Below are 19,350 nucleotides of genomic sequence, written 5' to 3'. Positions count from 1 at the left end.
AGGTGGCGCAGCACCTCTTATTTGGGGAGAACACTGATGTCTAGCACCAAGAAAACACAACATTTAACACCGAGATTCCATCCCAAATATACCCTCTTCAGCATGTAGTGCTCTACTTTTGACCAGGACCCAGAGAGAATAGGTTGCCATTTGGGACATACCCTAAATTCACACTCCCATTATTGTAAAACCAAATACCTGACAATAACACCATCCAATGACAGCTACTAATAACATGACTGTACTGTACTGTAATAGGACGGCATCGACGACAGCAAACCTGAGGAAAGTTAGTAAGGTGCTGTGCATGTAACAAACACAAAACACCACTCCTATGAAACTCCTAAAAAGCACCATTCAATTGAAACAAACTCTTAGGTTACAGCCCAATAATCTCTCTCCTCCTGAAGTGTTCACTACTCCCCACAAATTTAACAGCATTGGATTAGTGTAGGCATGGATCAGAGGGAGTTTCCATATACCACTCATTTTCTTTTAAATCCATGACGGGAAGTGAACAAGTGCACACTTCAGGAGAAAGGGTTTCCACTAGATAGCACGACCACTAAGTCAAAATTGGCTATATGGTGTATATTTCTTTTGGGGGGGGGGGGGCTTTTTGGTCTTAATTTAAGGTTAGGAATAAGGTTAGCAGTGTGGTTAGGGTTAAAATCACATTTGAAATTGTAGAAATAGGCAGGGTTTATGACTTTATGGCTGTGGTAACTAGTGAGGACCAGAAAGGAGAGATTATTAGGATGCTCCCTCAGGTTTAAAGAGGTAGTATCTGAAACCATAATAATACTTCATAATACTCTGCATCACAAATAGCTCTGTCTTAGTGAGGTTTTTCCCCCTCACTTCTTTTTGCTGGTACGTCTTCCTTACTATCAAGGTCCATTTCAAAAACAACCAATCAGAACAAAAAGGAGATGGAGAATCGTGTGCGTCAAATTTCTACTATGATTAACATTCTGCTACGAGGAGGGGGATGAATGAGCCAATTGGAAACTACTTGATAATATCTTATACCTTACCATTCTACTTTTTATGCAGAATGAATGCTTGCATGTAAATGTCATAGTAAAACATACATCTGGAATGTGGTTTCATGTTTTTTTGTTTTACATTGCTGATTGCATATTCATTAAAAAAAAATGTGTTTATGTAGTATTATGTAGAAGAGACCAGGATATGTTGTTGGCCTGGGTCCCAATACTCAGTGTTATAGTCATGGTCCTGAGAATAGAGACCAGGATATCTTGTTGGCCTGGGTCCCAATACTCAGTGTTATAGTCATGGTCCTGAGAATAGAGACCAGGATATGTTGTTGGCCTGGGTCCCAATACTCAGTGTTATAGTCATGGTCCTGAGAATAGAGACAGGATATGTTGTTGGCCTGGGTCCCAATACTCAGTGTTATGGTCCTGAGAATAGAGACCAGGATATGTTGTTGGCCTGGGTCCCAATACTCAGTGTTATAGTCATGGTCCTGAGAATAGAGACTCAGGATATGTTGTTGGCCTGGGTCCCAATACTCAGTGTTATAGTCAGTCCTGAGAATAGAGACCAGGATATGTTGTTGGCCTGGGTCCCAATACTCAGTGTTATAGTCATGGTCCTGAGAATAGAGACCAGGATATGCTGTTGGCCTGGGTCCCAATACTCAGTGTTATAGTCATGGCCCTGAGAATAAAACAGGTTTAAACAGTCAACTGAGAAACAGGTGTCTTACACATCTGTTATAATTCCTGCTTAATTGAAGTATCAGGTGTAGTTATTAGCCAGTTATGAAGTGTGTTTGTTGACTCTCTTTATGTTTCTACGGCTGCAGGGAGGGAGATGAAACAACAGCCTCAGTGGTGGTTCTAGACCATTTCAACTGGGGGGGCAAGCTGGGGCCAGTTGTACTGTTAGAGGGGCCAGTTACATTAGACGTTATTGTTGTCATATCGTTTTCTTCACTTTCTTCACATTAGCAGGCAAAAGACCACGTTCATAATCATCATCGTTGCCACGGTCTAATAATGGATGTAAAAAAAGAATGATAGCAAAAATTAGTTATGTAAAAATTACTTCATACTCCACATTTAGGGGGGCTACAAGGGGTCCACAATTGTTGTCACAGGGGTACTGCCACACCCCCCCCCCAGAACCGCAAGTGAACAGCCTTGAGAACATCAGGACTCAAATGACACTCGGTTCCAAATTGCTGCCAGGTAAAAGAAGACGATAGCAGAAAAAAGGATTCTTTGTGAAAGGGGTGTTGTTGATCGTTTCTTGACTTTACTCGACTTTTATAGATGGGGTAAAATATTATCCAAGAACTTTCTGAAGTAAGTTTAGCCTACATGAGATGTGAGACGTTATGTTGTCATAAAGTAATTGAGTTTGGATATTTAAATAGATGTTTGATTGCTCTGGTCTATGGGTGCATCAGTTACAACATCGAGACTGGAATTCTCTTGCGGCCGGAAACCCCCCAATCCTTATCTGAACACTGTGACAACATAGTAACCGCGCTGTAGCCTACACATTTATTTTCTTTAGTAAGAAACAATAGCTTCCACGATGAATCCGGTAAGTCTGGTTTCCTTTAAACATTGTAGGTCTGCTGTGTTGTATAAAATGTCTAGGAGTAGTTTTCATCATCTTTGATCCTCCACATTGCTGTGTTCAGTTTAAACGGCTGGACAAAAAACATGACGGTAAAACTTGTTGGGATTTTTTTTTCTTTGGCAAAGTAGCGTAATACTTTATCATGCGTAGGAATCTACGCCTATTACTTAAGCATCTCTCCTTCCTCCCAAAGTGTACACTTGTTCACTTCCACTTATTTGAAGGTCAGATTATTCATTATATGAAGAAAAACAAAAGATACATATTTGCGACTGTATCTAACGATGTTCAACTCAGTATGCTTAGCAAACTCAATTCCTGTACCCCTTTCTACCTCATACTGGATCAGTCTCTCTCTTTCCCTATCATACTGCCCACACTGTATCAGTACATTCTCCACTGTCTCTGTTTCCTGGCAGTAATCACATCTTCCTGTTGAATGATTTCCTATCACATTTCATAACTTATTCAGCTGGCTGTGCCCCACTCTTATCCTTGATTGGATAGCCTCCTCTCTTCTGTCCATTCCTACCATCCTCCCCTACTTTACTCTGTACCTGGAATAGGGGCAGCAGGTAGCCTAGCGGTTTAGAGCATTGGGCCAGTAACCCGAGCCGACTAGGTGACAAATCTGTCTGCCTCTGAGCAACTTAACTCTAATTGTTTGTGTAAGTCGCTCTAGATAAGTGCCTGCTAAATGACTAAAATGTCAACAATGAGTAGATGCCTGCCCTTAGTGTCACTGTTCCACTGCTCCTGCCATCTCTGCACCACCACTGTCCATATCGTTCCCTGAGCCTCTGACTTGCTCATTGGCACCTCCACTTCCTGTCTCCTAATGGCCTGTTTAGCTAGCGCATCTACTTTCTCATTCCCTTCTACCCTCACATGGCCCGGGACCAAAGCAAACCTTCTTTGGCCACCTATCTGTTTCACCCGGGCATAGAGCAGGCCTTGTCTGCTATGTGAGTGTCGTGGAAAATTGTCTTCAGAGTAACACTTCTTACAAGAACTTGTAAATTCAATATAGACTTTAATACAGAGTAGTAAAGCCGAGCCGGTCCACGGAACAACAACTCCCTTCCTTAGGCCCCGGCTCTGCTTTTATGCACATACAATACCTAGGTCCACCCTTTATGTAAATGATGTAAAACCCCCTATGCGTTCTGCCACCTTTTTCTTTCAACCCAATGGAGCTTTTAGCTCTAACATAGTAGGGGCTAGACTCCTCATATGGATATGAAAATAATGCATGCATCAGTTATGTAGAGTATAGATAGAATATAGAAAATAATAAAAAGAATATAACAAGAATTTAAAAGAATAATAAACATAATAGACCTAATTAAAGTTAATATTCTTACTATGAATCTGAACAAGGCCTAAGTGAGCAAAAATAAAAGTTGCAGACAACATTCCAAATTGAGACACTCATTACTGCTAGAAGATTAAGGGCATGGTTCGTAGACACTTGTAACCGGAATACCTTCTGTTACCTAGCGTGTAATAAATGATCCTCATTTTAGGAAGGCAAAACTAGCTTGAATTTCAAAGAAAATGCATTCATTTATATATGTATGAAAACCATAAAACAAACATAAAATACAACATACACTTGAGGTTTGTTCAAAGTCATACCAGAATTTACATCATAGGGGCACATTCCTCATTTCCACATATAGGGCAATCCTCTCTTTGGCACATTGCACAGAATAATGGTTCAGGATGATGGTAATGTCCATCATTGTCCTCTTTGGAGCTCCACTTGCAACGCCTGGGTTGCAGACATTTTTTGTGTACATGGACAAGCACTATCTCATCCGAATCGGGGTCTTTGGCATACACAGGAAACCCACCAGGACGCCAATCATGGCACTCATAACCTCCCCCAAGAATTACCCCATGACGACAGTTAGGATTACCAAAAGGTCAATCAAGGGGTCCTCCAACAGCATTGCAAGGTTTTCCATACTTGTCCGTATAATGTCCAGGGTTACCAGGGACAGCATTGATTATGAGAGGTGGATCCAGTATATGTTCCTTAAACTTCTTTCTTGACCCCCTCTTATGTCTAGGGTCTGCTCCATGTACTGACATTTGTTTAACAGTGGTTTTGACCACAAGTGATTTAATCAAAGGCACCACACAGCAAAATAAAATGCCCAATGCCACTAGACCTCCACCCATCATAATGGCCAGCCTAGTAAACATAGCACCCCATTTTCCCAAAGCCAGGTCCAACCAATCCCAGGCATGAGAATCAAACCCAGCATTCGCCTTTACTTCTGCTCTTAACCCTTTAAGTTTATTCATAGCTAGGGAAAATGTTCCATTAGGTGCAGTGTTGTTGGGAATAAAAGTACAACAAGCATCTCCATACATTACACAAACTCCCCCCTTCTCTGCTAAGAGCCAGTTGAGAGCTTCCCTGTTTTGCCATGTCATCTGGCTTGTGGCCTTTACCTGTTCTCCTAAGGCTGTCAAGGCAGAGTCAGTATAATTAATAAATCTTTGTTGGTTATAGTATATATAATTAATCCACTCTAAATTCTTATTGGGTGTTACCCACAAAAATATAGATTCAAATCCAGATTTAATCTAATCTCTGGCCTTAAACTCGTTGGGCACACCTCTGGGTTGTCCAATTGAATAAGGGTACACTCTAGGAACTGATTCATACTCCCTCCTAGTTCTAGTTTTAACATGCTCCTCCAGTGGTGTTTTGATGATGGTAACCTGTTGGACTGCTCTGACTAAAGCACATAATCCAGTCCATTCTTCAGGAAGAACATTCAGAAGTTTGTTTTTTCCACACATCCAAAAGCTATCAGCAATACCTCTATCTTGGGTTTTTAACATAGTAAGAGATGGTGCAACCTGAGTGATGTGGCCACACGAACCCCTCCTATTGGTAATTAATCCTTTCTCATCAAATTTGCGAATCCCCGCAATCTCTAACACCCAGATAGTGTCACATTTAACAGTTGTATTTCCTAAGTTAATCCCACCAATACCATAGTTATAGAAACATTCATATTTTCCCTTAACCACAGTACTTTTGTCTATCTGAGGTCTAGTTAAATCAGTTTTAATGTTGTATGCAGCACATTCCTTATTAGCCAGTACAGTCTCATTTAACATAGTTTTACCCCTAGTACTACCCAAGGCCATTCTGCATTCAATGTCACACAAAGGAATATGGTACTTTCCCGGTTTACAATTAGCATTTTTTCAATTAGCACAACTGTCAAATGATGCAGGTTCAGGTACTATTAACACTTCAGACAAAGGTGATGTGCTGCACAAGATACAATCGTCCATTCTATGTCTGTCCGCCGTATACCTAGCCCATTTATACCAATCATTCTTTACCGCTTCTTCCAATGTTTTGTCCTTGAGCGGTTCTGGTTCTAACATACTTGCTGTTTCATCCACGTCGTCCTCTTGAGGTGGACTGTTGGGTTTTGTCAACAAGTTCCAAATGTCAGTAAAGAACCCTCCTGTTTCTGATGCTTTTGGTGTCGTTGTAGGTATAGTGGATTTCTCACCCAGAGTAGTAGTTGGTACTCTGGTGGTGACCACTGTGGTGCTTACAGCAGCTGCCACAGTCGTCGTGGTTCTAGTCGTTGTAAGCACCTCTAGATTGGGTGCCGGTGTGAATTCGATTTTCATGGTGGTTGAACTGCTCCCTTCAGTCAGTCCTGTACGTGTCAGTTCAACTATAAATTCTTCTCCTTCAACGGGTTCAATGTTATTTATGCTGAGCACTCATTCATTTTCTTCTTTGATTATTGTTAAGTCACATCCTTTTGGATCCCAAATCACTTCTCCCTTCGTCTGATGATGAGTCCATCCACAGTATGCGACTTCAGGTAGGGGTTTTACCCTGTATAATGCGACCGATTTTTGTTCTCCTGTTTCCGTTATGATCTGAGGTGGGACTGAAATGCTAACCTTGTTTGTCCTACCTGGTTGTTTGGCAGGTTCCTCTCTTTTTATTTTGTATTTTTTATTTTTCTATTCAATTGTTCATCAAGGGGACCGGGTGAGTGTAAAAGTCCCTTGCCCTTCGGCCCTTGGAACGTCTCCCTCTTCTCTCCTTTGGGAAGTTTCTCCTCCTGCTGTTTGAGTAGTTTCTCCTTCGGCAGCTCCTGTTGGGCTCGTCTCTCCTTGGTTGATCTCACTTTCTCCGGAACACCCGAATGTAGACCAGGTCCCCTGGTATCACCTGGCGTGGCCCCTCTGGTCTCTGCTCCGGTTCCTTCTTTTTTTCCTGTGAATATATAACTTCATGTATCTTGGTTAGGTGCTTTACATATGATTTTAGTTCTGTTTCTAGTATGTCTAAAGAGGGACGTTTGTACAGTCCCCCTAGTGATGGCACAGGCATGGGTCGACCCGTAAGCATTTTATGCGGTGACAAGTGCGTGTTTCTGTTAGTTTCCATGCGACTGCTCATTAGTGCAGGCGGCAAAGCATCTACCCAGTTAAGCCCTGTGGATAGGCAAATCTTTTTGTATAAACGCTGCGCCATCGTCTGAGCTGATTTCTGATGGAATACCAAACCTAGGTATTACTTCTTTTGATAAGAATTTTATCACGGTGCTTGCTCCTTGATCAGCCGACGGTATTGCTTCTATCCATCTGCTAAACCTGTCTATGATGACTAACATGTATCTTTTACCATAAGCAGGTTTTATCATATCTACGTAGTCCATCACAATGTGTCGGAATGGACCTTCTGGGACCGGTATGTGACCTATGGGCGTGGTTATGCCTTTACGTATGTTGTTTTTCGCGCATATTTCACATTTTGACAGGACGTCATCTACTGTTGCCTGTAGATAAGGAGACCAAAAACCTTGTTTTTTTATTTGTCTTTCCACCTCCCCCCTTGCACAATGATCTAGATCATGTGCATCATTAATAAGCAAACCCAATGAGGTGGTGGTGGCAAGTATGTTTTTTTCCATTTCTTCTCTAAGCTCATTAATTAGCCCTATCCCTTCACCTATCACTACTTGTTGGCCTGTACTGACCTCTATCTCCCTGGGATCGCCAATCATCATTGCAGTGGTTACTATCTTGATAAATGCTTTATCTTTGGAATGGAAAATCAATGGATTGTCTGTTCTGTCCCATATTTTTCCTTTATCTTTCCTCATCATGGGTCCTAGATCTTTTGATGTGAAACCTTGATTCACCAGCAATGTAATGTGAGGGACAGAGTCAGAAACATTAAACCATTTCTGTACAAATTCAGATCCATCTCCGTCCATCACATCCATGGCTGCTCCCTGTTTTCCAACGATTATACATTGGGACATAATTGGTGCTTTTCTACCATTTGCCCCCATAACCCAGAGCTGTTCTAATAATGGGTCCTGATGAGGGTCGAATTGCATTGTGCAGTGATATTCAGATTTTGCTCTAACGGCTTTAGGTATTTGGGCCTGAATAAATTTACCCCATCTCCTCGCTGTTCTGTCTACATCTGTCTCAATTCCTCCTAACCAATATACGTTGGCCATGACTCCTGTGCTTACCACTGGCAATTGTAGTCCTATTTTTTCTATTATCACCCCGTCGGGGGAACATTTAATTTGTATACCCATTTTGCATGGGGCATCTCTTCCTAAAAGATTAACCGGTGTTTGATCTGATACCAGTATTGGAATTGTGGTTGACTTGCCATCAGCGGTAAGACGAACTGGAGCTGTCATTGGAATCAGCTGCGTATTTCCCGAGAATCCTATTGTTTTGGCATATTTACCAGACATGGGGAGATGAGAGGCATAATTTGAACTCACACGTGTAAGTGGCTCCAGTATCTATCATCATGGGTACGCCTCTATTCTCTATTTGAACCTGCAGCATAGGTTCTTGGTCAGCTCTCGTGGTTACTATTGGGACTGACCCTCCCTTTAGGATTCTCGGGCATCCCTAGTACGTCTGATTGGGTCCTGACCATGGGTTCACAGGGCCCGGGGGTGGGTTTTGGTTGCCCTGCCATCCACCAGTAGGGCCCCAGCCATTCTGGTTTCCACTAGTAGGTGGCTGCCAGCCACCGGAGCTGTTGTTTGTTGGTGGACGCCTATTGTAGGTGTTATCCCCAGTCCGATCCTGCCACGGGTTTGCGGGACATTCACGTCTGGTGTGTCCTGGTTGGTAGCAACCCTAACACACATCAGGCGGCCCCCGTGGGGTCCTGGGTTGTCTCCTTTGATCCCCCTGTATGTTTTTCTGTTGTCTATTCCCACCATTCCAATTCGGGGGCTGTGCATACACATTTGCTACTGGCAATGGGGCAGGCACTTGGGTCCGGCCGGGGGTTAACGGTTGCGGCCCTCCTGGGGAAACAGCAGCCATTGTTCCTATCTCGGGCACAGGAGTGGTTACTGAGGCCTGGATCTTCTTCTTTTTCCCTTTGGTCAGTTCATCCAGCTGCAACTGGGCCAGCCTTCTCTGGATGTCCTTTCCTTGTTCAGTTTGTTTTTGTTCTTCCTTTCTATGTTTCTCCACAGCGTGAATTACATAGTCACAGAATTCTTTGTAAGGTTTTGAAGTAAGTCCCACTACGTCCTCCAGTCGGTTCCCTTCCGGCTGGGGCATGGCTTCCACCACTGAGGTCCGGAACATTGTTGTCATCAGTTCATTTTCCTCCGGATCCTGTTCTGTTTCCATTCTCCATCTTTTCAATTGTCCATGCAGGTATGCAGCCGGGTTTTCTGTAGCTCCAATGGCCTCTCCCCTTAGTGCCTTGGGGTCCACTTTTGTTGGGTATGCTGCCCTTAGGGCCCTCCAGACGGCAGGCCTATACCTGTCAAACATCAGTCCATCCTTTGACACCTCCCACTCTGTGCCGTTGATTCCTCCCTCCTGCATGATTTCTCCCATTCTCTGCACGCTCGTTACCCTTGCCAACAATGCCCTTATGTCGCCCATCGCCAGCAATTTCCCCATTGTAAATTCTTCAAAGGTTCTGATCCACTTTCCAGCTCCCTCATGGAGGTCCGGCAACCGGGCAACCAACCCTTCCAGGTCCTGCGTAGCCCATGGTATGTAGCGTCCTTGATTTCCTTTAATCAGGATTGGACATTGTTTATTCGGAACTAGACTATAGTGTCCTGCTTTCTTCTTTTGTCGTTTGGTTTATAGTTCTTTATTAAAATGTCCATTTCCTCACACACAGAGACATCCAATGTCCCCACTGCAGGCCACTTAGTGTTCAATTCCCTGGTGCGTTTTTCCCATTTTTCAGACGTTTTCTTTATTTCATCTTTACTTAAGGGGTGTCTGGCCCCCAAGGTCTCTACCGGCGTCCTATTTATTTTGAGGGTTATCTATACCTCAGCTTTTACTTTATTAAATCCTCTTTTATTTTTTATTTTATTTATTTATTATTATTTTTTTAATTCTATATAATGTCTATTCTTTTCTATTTATATTTATTTGCTCGCTATTTTATCCAATTGCTTCTTATTGCTTCGTTCCTATTTTATTCTGTCTATTTTAGTCCTGGTTCCTATTTTTCAGGGTTTCCCCAGACCCTCTCTGTCTCTCCTAGTTATCGTAATCTGATCCTTTTTTCCCTAAACTGCGGCCTCCTAGGGATCCAGCAGCTCTATGGCATTTTATTCTTTACTCGTGTTTCTACTGCGCTATGCTATCCGATTCGTGAATGCTATAACTTTATATCGCGGTTCGGTATTTTATCTTATTTTATTCTAGCTGACCTGACTTTATTTTAACTACTCACTGTAGTTTATATTTTATTCATATGTTTTTCCTATCCTGCCTACACACTATGTGTATGTGTTTATTGCTTTTTATTGTATTCTATGTATTTTCCAGTTTTATCAGTTTAACATACTTTATTATATCAATGTTCTACTTTTACATATAGCTTTCCTTATCCGTTATCTATTGGTTTTGTCCCCTTTTCCCCAACGAGAGTTTAACCCGACTCTCCCTCCTATATCATATATCAAGCGGCTGCCACAGCGGAGCCTCACAGTTCCTTCTATGTCCCAAAATAGCACACACACACACACACACATAATTTCTCCTTCTTGCTCCACTCTTCTGGCTCGCTCTGATATACTTCTCTTACCCAAACTTTCACTCATTCAGTCATTTATTTGCATTCATACAATCTTTATTAACATTCGTTCATTCACACCTCGCCTTTCCTAAAGCGACCTATAAACCTCACTCTATTCCTGATACACTTCTTCAACACAGGATAACTTTGTATTCATAGGATTTTTGTAGTATGTCGGAAATTCTGCTTAACCTCTCTAGGCTAGGCGGGACGAATTCGTCCCACCTACGTAACAGCCAGTGTAATCCAGTGGCGCGATTTTCAAAACGTTAAAAATCCTATTACTTCAATTTCTCAAACATATGACTATTTTACAGCCATTTAAAGATAAGACTCTCGTTAATCTAACCACACTGTCCGATTTCAAAAAGGCTTTACAACGAAAGCAAAACATTAGATTATGTCAGCAGAGTACCAAGCCAGAAATAATCAGACACCCATTTTTCAAGCCAGCATATAATGTCACCAAAACCCAGAAGACAGCTAAATGCAGCACTCACCTTTGATGATCTTCATCAGATGACAACCCTAGGACATTATGTTATACAATACATGCATGTTTTGTTCAATCAAGTTCATATTTATATCAAAAACCAGCTTTTTACATTAGCATGTGACGTTCAGAACTAGCATACCCCCCGGGGAATTCGCTAAAATTTTACTAAATTACTCACGATAAACGTTCACAAAAAGCATAACAATTATTTTAAGAATTATAGATACAGACCTCCTCTATGCACTCGATATGTCCGATTTTAAAATAGCTTTTTGGTGAAAGCACATTTTGCAATATTCTAAGTACATAGCCCAGGCTTCACGGGCTCGCTATTTAGACACCCGGCAAGTTTAGCACTCACCATAATCATATTTACTATTATAAAAGTTTGATTACCTTTTGTTGTCTTCGTCAGAATGCACACCCAGGACTGCTATTTCAATAACAAATGTTGGTTTGGTCCAAAATAATCCATCGTTATATCCGAATAGCGGCGTTTTGTTCGTGCGTTCCAGACACTATCCGAAATAGTAAAGAAGTGTCACGCGCATGGCGCAATTCGTGACAATAAAATTCTAAATATTCCATTACCGTACTTCGAAGCATGTCAACCGCTGTTTAAAATCAATTTTTACGACACTTTTCTCGTAGAAAAGCGATAATATTCCGACAGGGAATCTCCTTTTCGGCAAACAGAGGAAAAAATCCCAAAGGCGGGGGCGGTCGGGGTCACGCGCATAAGCCCGTGTCCCTTGATCGGCCACTTGAGAAAGGCGATAATGTGTTTCAGCCTGGGGCTGGAATGACGACATTCTGTTTTTTCCCGGGCTCTGAGCGCCTATGGACGACGTGGGAAGTGTCATGTTAGAGCAGAGATCCTTAGTAAATGATAGAGATGGAAAAGAAGTTCAAGAAATGGTCAGACAGGCCACTTCCTGTAAAGGAATCTCTCAGGTTTTGACCTGCCATTTGAGTTCTGTTATACTCACAGACACCATTCAAACAGTTTTAGAAAATTTAGGGTGTTTTCTATCCATATGTAATAAGTATATGCATATTCTAGTTACTGGGTAGGAGTGGTAACCAGATTAAATCGGGTATGTTTTTTATCCAGCCGTGTCAATACTGCCCCCTAGCCCTAACAGGTTAATCGAGTCAGCTTCCCTTCACACTGTTTGCCCCCCCTCGTACTGTCCTCTGTTCCTCAGAGCAGCTACGCGGTGGACCCTACTGATCTTCTGGCGCCGTTAGCAAAGCGGAGCGTTATTACCTGTAGGACAAATTTTTTGCAGTTACCATTCGCTTACCTAAGTTGAATCTCTCCTGCACCCTATCTGTTCACTGCATACAGATCCTCGTTCCTCGAGCGATTTCGTGAACAGCCCACCCAATCAAGCCTTCTAATTTTCTCCTAGGCGCGATTGTGTAGGATTTCTATCTATTTATTTATTTGTTCTGACCACACGCACGCAGTAGCAGTAGCCCCACACTAGGTCAGGCAGTTCAGTCAAAAGAGAGCAAACGCACACACTTCCCGGGCCACACAAGGTCCCCAGATGAGTGGTCTCGCGAGAGGAGCAACCCGAATCACACACCCAACACGTTTTGCCTGATCAGGTTGATTGGGCTGTGTTCACGCACATCCCAAAACAGGTCCTGAAACAGTCGAACTCGGCCAAGTAGAATCAGACGGGACAACCCCACCCAACCAAACCACACGTGTGGGTTCGTTAGAACGGTCCGATTAGCGCAAGCACAAGCCCTCCCCGCTAAACACCCAACACCAGCAGGTTCACAACTTACTACGCATGTAATCCTAACAAAATTTACTTATATTATATTTAACAATCCCCCAATTTATGCATGCATGCAGTTTTATTGAATTCACAAGTTCTTCCAGTACTACTGGGTTTTTAGGAGTTCTTTAAATAGAGAGACCTACGTGGCGTCCCCTTCGTTGAGACTGAATCTCTGAAGCAATCTACACAAACATTTCAACTATTGTAAGAACAAGCTTACCTTATTATAGTTGGGTGGCCACCCGTTTGCGAGACTGTCCAGAGAAACCGTCGCCATCCAAGAATGCCGTTTGTCTGAGGTCCCTAAAACCCCTGGCAAGCTAGCCAAAGTATGTAGTGGAAAATTGTCTTAAGAATAACACTTTTTACAAGAACTTGTAAATTCAATATAGACTTTAATACAGAGTAGTAAAGCCGAGCCGGTCCGCGGAACAACAACTCCCTTCCTTAGGCCCCGGCTCTGCTTTTATGCACATACAATACCTAGGTCCACCCTTTATGTAAATGAAGTAAAACCCCCTATGCGTTCTCCCATCATTTTCTTTCAACCCAATGGATAACGCCCATATCTGAGGATAACGCCCACATCTGCTTTTAGCTCTAACATAGTGGTGGCTAGACTCTCCTCATATGGATATGAAAATAATGCATGCATTGCATGCTTACGCTTGGCATATATTTAGTCATGGCCATACATTCAGCTTGCCTGGCCGTTGCGTGGTTCCTACTTGGGGATGTATGGCCACCTGTTATCTCCACTCAGGGCCAGCTGCCAGTCTCCTCTTTCGCTAGCTAATGTATTTCTATTTTTCCTTCCTTCAGCTCGTCTACCTTTCTCCCACACCAGCGATTGTCTTCTAATATGTAATGGCAATGAAAAGAAGTGTCTTAAAGAATGGAAGGCAGTCGTTATCATTTACATTTACGTCATTTAGCAGACGCTCTTATCCAGAGCGACTTACAAATTGGTGCATTCACCTTATGATATCCAGTAGAACAACCACTTTACAATAGTACATCTATATATTTTTTGGGGGGTGGGGAGTTAGAAGGATTGCTTTATCCTATCCCAGGTATTCCTTAACCTCTATGGGCTAGGTGGGACGCTTGTGTCCCACCTACTCAACAGCCAGTGTAATCCCGTGGCGCGTTATTCAAACACCTCAAAAATGCAAAAACTTCAATTTTTCAAACATATGACTATTTTACACCATTTTAAAGACAAGACTCTCGTTAATCTAACCACACTGTCCGATTTCAAAAAGGCTTTACAACGAAAGCAAAACATTAGATTATGTCAGCAGAGTACCCAGACAGAAATAATCAGACACCCATTTTTCAAGCTAGCATATAGTGTCACATAAACCCAAACCACAGCTAAATGCAGCACTAACCTTTGATGATCTTCATCAGATGACAACCCTAGGACATTATGTTATACAATACATGCATGTTTTGTTCAATCAAGTTCATATTTATATAAAAAAACAGCTTTTTACATTAGCATGTGACTAGCATGTGACTAGCATTCCCACCGAACACTGCCGGTGAATTTACTAAATTACTCACGATAAACGTTCACAAAAAACATAACAATTATTTTAAGAATTATAGATACACTCGATATGTCCGATTTTAAAATAGCTTTTCGGTGAAAGCACATTTTGCAATATTCTCAGTAGATAGCCCGGCATCACAGGGCTAGCTATTTAGACACCCAGCAAGTTTAGCACTCACCAAAGTCAGATTTACTATAAGAAAAATGTTATTACCTTTGCTGTTCTTAGTCAGAATGCACTCCCAGGACTTCTACTTCAATAACAAATGTTGGTTTGGTCCCAAATAATCCATTGTTATATCCAAATAGCGGCGTTTTGTTCGTGCGTTCAAGACACTATCCGAAAGGGTAAATAAGGGTGACGAGCATGGCGCATTTCGTGACCAAAAAATTCTAAATATTCCATTATCGTACTTCGAAGCATGTCAACCGCTGTTTAAAATCAATTTTTATGCCATTTTTCTCGTAAAAAAGCGATAATATTCCGACCGGGAATCTGCGTTTAGGTAAACAGACGAAAGAAAATAAAGCATGGGGTCGACTCGGGCACGCGCCTAAGCCCATAGTACTCTGATCGGCCACTTGCCAAACGCAATAGTGTGTTTCAGCCTGGGCCTTGAATTACGTCATTCAGCTTTTTCCCGGGTTCTGAGAGCCTATGGGAGCCGTAGGAAGTGTCACGTTATAGCAAAGAGCCTCAGTCTTCAATAAAAAGAGCCAAGATGAACAACAACTTGTCAGACAGGCCACTTCCTGCATGGAATCTTCTCAGGTTTTGGCCTGCCATATGAGTTCTGTTATACTCACAGACACCATTCAAACAGTTTTAGAAACTTTAAGGTGTTTTCTATCCAAAGCCAATAATTATATGCATATTCTAGTTACTGGGCAGGAGTAGTAACCAGATTAAATCGGGTACGTTTTTTATCCGGCCGTGTCAATACTGCCCCCTAGCCCTAACAGGTTAAAGAGGTGGGGTTTCAGGTGTCTACGGAAGGTGGTGATTGACTCCGCTGTCCTGGCGTCATGAGGGAGCTTATTCTACCATTGGGGTGCCAGAGCAGCGAACAGTTTTGACTGGGCTGAGCGGGAGCTGTGCTTACCTCAGAGGTAGGGAGGCGAGCAGGCCAGAGGTGGATGAACGCAGTGCCCTTCTTTGGGTGTAGGGACTGATCAAAGCCTGAAGGTACGGAGGTGCCGTTCCCCTCACAGCTCCGTCAACTGGAAGCCAGTGGACTGTGCGGAGGAGCGGGGTGACGTGAGAGAACTTGGGAAGGTTGAACACCAGACGGGCGGCTGCGTTCTGGATGAGTTGTAGGGGTTTGATGGCACAGGCAGGGAGCCCCGCCAACAGCGAGTTGCAGTAATCCAGACGGGAGATGACAAGTGCCTGGATTAGGACATGCGCCGCTTCCTGTGTGAGGCAGGGTCGTACTCTGCGAATGTTGTAGAGCGTGAACCTACAGGATCGGGTCACTGCCTTGATGTTAGCAGAGAACGACAGGGTGTTGTCCAGGGTCACGCCAAGGCTCTTAGCACTCTGGGAGGAGGACACAATGGAGTTGTCAACCGTGATGGCGAGATCATGGAACGGGCAGTCCTTCCCCGGGAGGAAGAGCAGCTCCGTCTTGCCGAGGTTCAGCTTGAGGTGGTGATCCGTCATCCACACTGATATGTCTGCCAGACATGCAGAGATGCGATTCGCCACCTGGTTATCAGAAGGGGGAAAGGAGAAGATTGTGTGTCGTCTGCGTAGCAATGATAGGAGAGACCATGTGAGGATATGACAGAGCCAAGTGACTTGATGTATAGCGACAATAGGAGAGGGCCTAGAACTGAGCCCTGGGGGACACCAGTGGTGAGAGCACGTGGTGCGGAGACGGATTCTCGCCATGCCACCTGGTAGGAGCAACCTGTCAGGTAGGACGCAATCCAAGAGTGAGCCGCGCCGGAGATGCCCAACTCGGAGAGGGTGGAGAGGAGGATCTGATGGTTCACAGTATCAAAGGCAGCAGATAGGTCTAGAAGGATGAGAGCAGAGGAGAGGGAGTTAGCTTTAGCAGTGCGGAGAGCCTCCGTGACACAGAGAAGAGCAGTCTCAGTTGAATGACCAGTCTTGAAACCTGACTGATTTGGATCAAAAAGGTAATTCTGAGAGAGATAGCAAGAGAGCTGGCCAAGGACGGCACGCTGAAGAGTTTTGGAGAGGAAAGAAAGAAGGGATACTGGTATGTAGTTGTTGACATCAGAGGGATCGAGTGTAGGTTTTTTGAGAAGGGGTGCAACTCTCGCTCTCTTGAAGACGGAAGGGACGTAGCCAGTGGTCAAGGATGAGTTGATTAGTGAGGTGAGGTAAGGAAGGTCTCCGTAAATGGTCTGGAGAAGAGAAGAGGGGATAGGGTCAAGCGGGCAGGTTGTTGGGCGGCTGGACGTCAGAAGTAGCAAGATTTCATCTGGAGAGAGAGGGGAGAAAGAGGTCAAAGCATAGGGTAGGGCAATGTGAGGAGGACCAGCGGTGTCGTTTGACTTAACAAACGAGGATCGGATGTCGTCAACCTTCTTTTCAAAATGGTTGACAAAGTCTTCCGCAGAGAGGGAGGGGGGGGATTCAGGATGGAGAAGAAGGTGGCAAAGAGCTTCCTAGGGTTAGAGGCAGATGCTTGGAATTTAGAGTGGTAGAAAGTGGCTTTAGCAGCAGAAACAGAGGAAGAAAATGTGGAGAGGAGGGAGTGAAAAGATGCCAGGTCCGCAGGGAGGCTAGTTTTCCTCCATTTCCGCTCGGCTGCCCGGAGCCCTGTTCTGTGAGCTCGCAATGAGTCGTCAGGCCACAGAGCAGGAGGGGAGGACCGAGCCGGCCTGGAGGATAGGGGACATAGAGTGTCAAAGGATGCAGAAAGGGAGGAGAGGAGGGTTGAGGAGGCAGAATCAGGAGATTGGTTGGAGAAGGATTGAGCAGAGGGAAGAGATGATAGGATGGAAGAGGAGAGACTAGCAGGAGAGAGAGAGTGAAGGTTGCGACGGCGCAATACCATCTGAGTAGGGGCAGAGTGAGTAGTGCTGGAGGAGAGCGAGAGGGAAAAGGATACAAGGTAGTGGTCGGAGACTTGGAGGGGAGTTGCAGTGAGATTGGTAGAAGAACAGCATCTAGTAAAGATGAGGTCAAGCGTATTGCCTGCCTTGTGAGTAGGGGGGGACGGTGAGAGGGTGAGGCCAAAAGAGGAGAGGAGTGGAAAGAAGGAGGCACAGAGAAATGAGTCAAAGGTAGATGTAGGGAGGTTAAAGTCACCCAGAATTGTGTGGGGTGAGCCATCCTCAGGAAAGGAACTTATCAAGGCGTCAAGCTCATTGATGAACTCTCCAAGGGAACCTGGAGGGCGATAAATGATAAGGATGTTAAGCTTGAATAGGCTAGTGATTGTGACAGCATGGAATTCAAATGAGGAGATAGACAGATGGGTCAGGGGAGAAAGAGAGAATGTCCACTTGGGAGAGATGAGGATTCCAGTCCCGCCACCCCGCTGACCAGATGCTCTCGGGGTGTGCGAGAACACGTGGTCAGACGAGGAGAGAGCAGTAGGAGTAGCAGTGTTTTCTGTGGTAATCCATGTTTCTGTCAGCGCCAAGAAGTCGAGGGACTGGAGGGTAGCATAGGCTGAGATGAACTCTGCCTTGTTGGCCGCAGACCGGCAGTTCCAGAGGCTGCCGGAGACCTGGAACTCCACGTGGGTCGTGCGCGCTGGGACCACCAGGTTAGAGTGGCAGCGGCCATGCGGTGTGAAGCGTTTGTGTGGCCTGTGCAGAGAGGAGAGAACAGGGATAGACAGACACATAGTTGACAGGCTACAGGAGAGGCTACGCTAATGCAAAGGAGATTGGAATGAAAATGAACGAAACAACTGGGGAAGCGAGAGAGCAGGGCCTCCCTCACTAACCATTCACTGAAACACTCAAATATCACAGCCACAAAGTAAAACATTTATATCGTAGAAATTCATGGAAACAAAAATGTGCTTTTGTGAGTTTAAGGTTAGGGTCAGGCATAAGGTTAGCAGTGTGGTTAAGGTTAGGTATAATATTACATTTTAAGACGATACATTGTTTAAATAGGCGTGGTTTTTCAATCGATCAATCAATCGTGTTTATGTATTTATAGCCCGTTTTACATCAGCAGATGTCACAAAGTGCTGTACAGAATCCCAGCCTAAAACCCCAAAAAGCAAGTAAAGCAGATGTAGAAGCACGTGGCTAGGAAAAACTCCCTAGAAAGGCAGGAACCTAGGAAGAAACCTAGAGAGGAACCAGGCTCTGAGGGGTGGCCAGTCTTCTTCTGGGTGTGCTGGGTGGAGATTATAAGAGTACATGGCCATTAAGGCCAGATTGTTCCTCAAGATATTCAAACGTTCATAGATGACCAGTGGGGTAAAATAATAAAGTTCATGACTTTGTGGCTATGGTAACTAATGTTGGCCTGGCACTAGTGTTTTTTTTCTCTCCAAGTTGCTGACATGTCACGTGTCCTACTTTTATCAGTACACTCGTAACAACTTAATCATTACGAAACGTATATTCGATCAAATAAGCCACAAGTCGCCTCTTCCTCTCTGTTTTGAAAGGAAATGACTGGTATAGTAAATATGGTGGAAACACTGACTAGCCCATTCCTCCACCAACCCAATGCTATTAGATTAGTGGGAAGTAGTGAACGATTGAACATTTGAGGAAAAATGAGATATTCTAGGGATGCTCCCAAATCAATCAGAGGTGTAGACTAAAA

At 43.9% G+C, this 19,350-nt stretch overlaps 1 pseudogene across 1 annotated transcript in view; it reads left to right on the top strand.

The window, feature by feature from the left end:
• Positions 1–2,423: 2,423 nt before the first annotated feature.
• The window catches only part of LOC106591734 (uncharacterized), a 30,125-nt pseudogene continuing 13,198 nt past the window's right edge, over positions 2,424–19,350 (top strand). The window contains exon 1 of the transcript XR_006762325.2: positions 2,424–2,580. The product of XR_006762325.2 is annotated as an uncharacterized LOC106591734 (transcript). The remainder of the gene's footprint in view (positions 2,581–19,350) is intronic.

The sequence above is a fragment of the Salmo salar genome, chromosome 02 (assembly GCF_965601325.2).
Source record: "Salmo salar chromosome 02, fSalSal1, whole genome shotgun sequence".
NCBI lineage: Eukaryota > Metazoa > Chordata > Actinopteri > Salmoniformes > Salmonidae > Salmo > Salmo salar.
The sequence above is the reverse complement of the archived record's forward strand: the minus strand, read 5'-3'. Positions and strand labels throughout refer to the sequence as shown.